The sequence below is a fragment of the Cetorhinus maximus genome, unplaced genomic scaffold (assembly GCF_964194155.1).
Source record: "Cetorhinus maximus unplaced genomic scaffold, sCetMax3.hap1.1 HAP1_SCAFFOLD_215, whole genome shotgun sequence".
In the NCBI taxonomy this organism is placed as follows: Eukaryota; Metazoa; Chordata; class Chondrichthyes; order Lamniformes; family Cetorhinidae; genus Cetorhinus; species Cetorhinus maximus.
In genome coordinates this window covers 200,068-206,067 of record NW_027596187.1, presented here as the reverse complement: position 1 = coordinate 206,067, position 6,000 = coordinate 200,068, and the positions used below count along the sequence as shown (strand labels likewise).

At 49.3% G+C, this 6,000-nt stretch overlaps 1 pseudogene; it reads right to left on the bottom strand.

Moving 5' to 3' along the window:
- The window catches only part of LOC144673050 (tubulin alpha-1C chain-like), a 41,359-nt pseudogene continuing 35,359 nt past the window's right edge, over positions 1 to 6,000 (bottom strand).

The following is a 6,000-nucleotide window of genomic DNA, read 5'->3' as shown; positions in this document are numbered from 1 at the left end:
TTATTCTTCTTCCTCTGCCTTTCTGTCCAGTGATGAAGAATCGATCCCCACCTCTTCGTAATCCTTCTCGAGCGAGGCCATGTCCTCCCGGGCATCCTGGAACTCCCCTTCCTCCAGCCCCTCCCCCACGTACCAGTGGACAAAGGCCCGCTTGGCGTACATCTTATCGAATTTGAGGTTCAGGCGGGTCCAAGCCAAGGAAACTGCGGTGGTGTTGCTCAGCATACAGAGGGCCCGCTGCACCTTTGCCAGATCACCCCCTGGTACCACCGTCGGGGGCTGATAGTTGATGCCAACCTGTAGAAGGAAAGAAGATGTTATATTCAGCTCCACAAGCAGATGCTTAAAAATCAGATGTTAGTTGCCCTGTAATTTCCATAATCTCTATTTATGAGCTGTGTTGTGTCTGTCACTCTACAAGCTCTGGTTGTTTATTGGGCTTTTCTCCCAGGCTTCAAGCTTCACTTTCTGATGGAAGATGCAGTGAGGCTGCTTTCAGGAGCTAATTAAATACTTTCTGACCTATTTTCCAATGTGACTTTGATTTTCAAGAAGCCATTTTCTGATGTTAAGGCAGGAATCTGTGGTACATTCCGAGCTGCAGTCGAGGATTGAAGCTGAGAGAATTCTAGTCAAAGCCTCAGAGGGAGCTCCTATTTGGACCAGAAATAGGGAGTGTTTGTTACTTTATGCCCCAGAACAGAGAGAAAGCTTTAGGCCCAGACCGAAAAGATGTGCTGTGCACATGTGGAGTTAAGATTGGCAGGTTCCATGTTGGCCCAAAGCACCAGGGATCAGTTACAAGACCCACACTTACCTTGAACCCAGTTGGGCACCAGTCAACAAATGCAATTGAGCGTTTGGTCTTGATGGTGGCAATGGCGGCGTTGACATCCTTGGGCACCACATCTCCTCGGTACAGCATACAGCACGCCATGTACTTGCCCTGGCGAGGGTCACACTTCACCATCTGGTTGGCTGGTTCAAAGCAGGCGTTGGTGATCTCCGGCACCGAGAGTTGCTCGTGGTAAGCCTTCTCGGCTGAAATAAGGGGTGCGTAGGTCACCAGAGGGAAGTGTATGCGGGGATAGGGGACCAGGTTGGTTTGGAACTCAGTCAGGTCCACATTGAGGGCACCGTCGAACCGGAGTGAGGCCGTGATGGACGACACTACCTGTGCAATGAGACGGTTGAGGTTGGTGTAGGTTGGTCTCTCAATGTCCAGGTTACGCCGACAGATGTCGTAAATGGCCTCATTGTCCACCATGAAGGCGCAGTCAGAGTGCTCGAGGGTGCAGTGGGTGACCAGCACAGCATTGTATGGCTCGACCACAGCAGTGGAGATCTGGGGAGCAGGGTAAATGGAAAACTCTAGTTTGGATTTCTTGCCGTAGTCGACGGAGAGTCTCTCCATCAGGAGGGAAGTAAAGCCGGAGCCGGTCCCACCCCCAAAACTGTGGAAGATGAGAAACCCCTGCAGTCCTGTGCATTGGTCAGCCTGTGGGAAAAGGAAGGGCAAAAGATTAAAATGGAGCAAGAAGTTGCAACCATCACTAAAGAACCATCAACGGCTGTTGACACAGGGTACTGGGACGTGGTGAGCTGGACGGTGGGTGTGAGGGTGGAGAGAGTAATGACTGTCAGGTGGAGGGAGTGTGGATATGAGGGTGGAAAGCAGTGGGGGTGCTGAGACTGTTGTTCAGCCTAGGGAGTGGAGTCCCAGCTCCCTTTTGTGCATATTACTGGTCAGGATAATATTGGCGTGAAATCAATAAGTGATAAAGGAGAGAATGAGTAGGATTTGTGCAGGTGGATCACATGGCCATAAATAAGATTTCATTTGCACTAAGAGAGCGGGACAGTGTGTGGTGGTGAGATGGGGCAGTGGTCAATGGTAAGATGGCGATTTTGTGCAGCTGGGGTTTGACATTGTTCCCATTACACAACTTACCAACTTCCGAATGCGATCCAAGACCAGATCCACAATCTCCTTACCGATGGAGCAGTGACCCCGGGCGTAGTTATTAGCTGCATCCTCCTTGCCGGTGATGAGCTGCTCGGGGTGAAAGAGCTGTCGGTAGGTGCCCGTGCGGACCTCATCTGGAGACAGGGAACAGAGATTTAACAACAGGAACATAGAACATTCCAGAAAATTTGATGCCTTTGGTCCATATTTCACTGAGTTTAGTGAGAACACTGACTGAGCAACCCCATCAACAATCTCTCCTCTTACCAATCACAGTGGGCTCCAGGTCTATAAACACGGCTCGTGGGATGTGTTTCCCCGCCCCCGTCTCACTGAAGAAGGTGTTGAAGGAGTCGTCACCACCTCCGATGGTCTTGTCACTGGGCATCTGCCCATCCGGCTGGATCCCATGCTCCAGGCAATACAGCTCCCAGCAAGCGTTGCCAAGCTGAACACCAGCCTGGCCAATGTGAAGTGAAATACACTCACGCTGAAGGGGACAAGGAGCATATGATTATTTACAGTGTTAGAAGGACAAAACTTTATCAGTCTTTCTGGAAGGAGAAAGATGTGCTGGAGGCAACAAATTCATCCACTATGGATTCTGCCTATTGTCTGTGAACCCTACCTGTTCCCTGATGGATCAGCCCACTTTCTGCAGGGCTTCAATATACCCTCAATAGAAGTCTTCATTTATTGTTGATAACTCCATCCCTTCCACAGATTGTCCCAGTGTTCCCTCTGTGGAGAGATCCCTCCTCCTTGGATCCCTTTTCCTCATTGATATCCATTCCCTGTGGAGCCTTGTTTTTCCGATGCATGCCCTCTCTGCATATTCTCACTGCCTATCGACTTCTCCCTACTTTTGCATCTTCCTCTCCCTCCTTTGTATGTCCCTCATGATGTTGTTCCCTTTCCTTGGGAATAACCTCTATCCCACACATTTATGCTTTCTATTTCACCTTGACTTGCTGTTCTTCCTGTGGATTTCCCCTTTCGCCCAGTGGATTTCCCCCTCCCAGTGAATTCCCATTCTGGTGATGTGTCACTGTCCTGGTAGATTCTCACTCTCTTTCTGTGGATCTTGCCATCCCTGTGGATTCCTTTGGCTTGACCCAAAACCATTGCCCAGTGCCCTCCCCTGCACCCACTCACCATGATCTCCTTCTGTTCTCACAGCTCCTGAGGATGTGCCTTGTGTTGACGTTCGCGCTATTTATACTGCGCCCTTGGAGCATTCCGATCAACGGAATGGCGCTCTGATTGGCTTCTGAGAACAAAAGACTGTGGTTGCTTAGAGAAACAATAACAACGAAGGTTCAATGACGCTCAGCGCTGATTGGTTCATTGCGCAAACCGCAGAACAAATGGTCAGCGACATTCTGTTATTGGCGGAGCTCTAGGCAACGAGGCCATCTTTGTTGATCAAATGCCCTTCAATCAAACCGCGATAAATAAAACATCCATCATTCAGACCCACATCCATCAAACGCACGCCCACCAAACCCCAACCAGCCCTTTGGATCAATCACACGCCATCAGTCTTAGCCATCTCAATCACATTCCCAGCAAATGCATCTCTTCACTCAGGCGCTGCTCAGTCACTCTCCCCTCAAAATGGAAGCCATCAACAAGCTTCCATTTGTCAGGCCCACAACAATCAGATTCCCATCTGAGAGACCTGCACCAAACAAACGCCATCATTTCAGACGCTGTCAATCATACACTGAGAGATTCCCATGGAACTAGAGCCCATCTATCCGAGGTTCAGGCTGTCTTATACATTACAGGCTAGCTTTGCATAGGATGTAGCACATAGAATGTGGCCATTCGGCCCAACAGTGCATGTCAGTGCTGATGCTCCTCTCAGGCATCCTCTCATCTTTCCTCAGTTGATCTATCATTGTAACTCTTTAAGTGTGCTAGCCTTGCACAAAGCTGGGCCTCTTGCTGAAGTGTGCAGCATTGTGATCACAGCAACGGTTTTAGGAGCTGTTCAATTTGGCTGTGTAAGGTTTTCCCATCATGATTCATAAATCTTATTCTTCCTTCTCAACCTTTCTGCCCAGAGATGAAAAATCCTTCATGAGTGTGGCCATGTCCTCCAATGCTTTGATAAAAGCAAAACACTGCGGATGCTGGAAATCTGAAACAAAAACAGAAATTGCTGAGCTTTTCCATCTATTTTTTTTTTCCTCCATTGCTTTCTCCAGCCATTGGGATTGATAATGATGCCAAACTCAGGGGTAAAGAGTAACCTCTTGGAATTCTGCTCTGCTGACTTTCAAAGTGGATTAAGGGCAGGTTGAGCTTCCCGATGAACAATGTTGGGAATCCCATCTCATGCATTAGCATCTCATGCATGCTCATTAAAAGGCGACCTCACTGGAATTAAGTTCACCCTCGATATTAAGTTCCCCACCAGTCAGAGTTTACAACGTTCATTGTTACCAATGTTGATAAGCGGCTCTGCAGCTGGTGACCTTCACCTCCTCCACCTCTTTAAGGTCAGTGGAAGTTGCTTTCTCCTTCTTGGGGATCTGACATATCTTCACTTGGGTGTCGTTAGAAAATGCTGCACTTCACAAGGGAGGTAGGTGAAGGCTGGAAGCGGAGAAGATAGGGTGGAGAAAAAGTTGGAGAGGGGAGGCAGGCTTATGGCGGAAGGATAGGGGCAGTGTACGGGGAATGTCTTGGGATTGGGAGCATGAGTGTCTTAGAGGAAGCGGACGGTGGTGTCAACGCTGCGGTCCTGTAGGGAGAACTCAGGGTGAAGGTTAGTTTTCAATGTTTTCACTTGATACCCTTACTCCCTGGACAGAAACCATCTGATCCTGGGGATTTTCCAAGCTATAGTATCATTATTTACTGCATTAATGTTATTTTGCTCACATTAATTGTGATGAGTGCCTGACTATGTGTCAGTGGTACTTTGCTTGTGGTGTCTTATCAGGCTGACCTCCTCCCCAGCTCTAAACACCAACCTTATTTCTTTATGTTCATTGACAGTGCGACCATTATCAGTTTAAGGGACCTTAAACAGCAAGACCAGCAGGAGAGGTGACAGCAGAGCGGGGAATAAATGGAGCAGCAGAAAGAAACAGCTAGAAAGTCGCAGTGAGACCAACGAGAGAGCAAGTCCGCAGCAGGTATTAATGGAGCAGTGTGAGAGAGAGAGAGTGTCACTGTGAGACTAGCGGGAGAGAAAGCCCGCAGCAGGTATTAATGGAGCAGTGTGAGAGAGAGAGAGTCACTGTGAGACTAGCGGGAGAGAAAGCCCGCAGCAGGTATTAATGGAGCAGTGTGAGAGAGAGAGAGTCACTGTGAGACTAGCGGGAGAGAAAGGCCGCAGCAGGTATTAATGGGGCAGTGTGAGAGAGAGAGTCACTGTGAGACTAGCGGGAGAGAAAGGCCGCAGCAGGTATTAATGGAGCAGTGTGAGAGAGAGAGTCACTGTGAGACTAGCGGGAGAGAAAGCCCGCAGCAGGTATTAATGGAGCAGTGTGAGAGAGAGAGTCACTGTGAGGCTAGCGGGAGAGAAAGCCCGCAGCCGGTATTAATGGAGCAGTGTGAGAGAGAGAGAGAGTCACTGTGAGACTAGCGGGAGAGAAAGCCCGCAGCAGGTATTAATGGAGCAGTGTGAGAGAGAGAGAGTCACTGTGAGACTAGCGGGAGAGAAAGCCCGCAGCAGGAAATAATGGAGCAGTGTGAGAGAGATAGTCACTGTGAGACTAGCAGGAGAGAAAGCCCGCAGCAGGTATTAATGGAGCAGTGTGAGAGAGAGAGAGTCACTGTGAGACTAGCGGGAGAGAAAGCCCGCAACAGGTATTAATGGAGCAGTGTGAGAGAGAGAGTCACTGTGAGACTAGCAGGAGAGAAAGCCCGCAGCAGGTATTAAAGGAGCAGCGTGAGAGAGAGTCACTGTGAGACTAGCGGGAGAGAAAGCCCGCAGCAGGTATTAATGGAGCAGTGTGAGAGAGAGAGTGTCACTGTGAGACTAGCGGGAGAGAAAGCCCGCAGCAGGTTTCAATGGA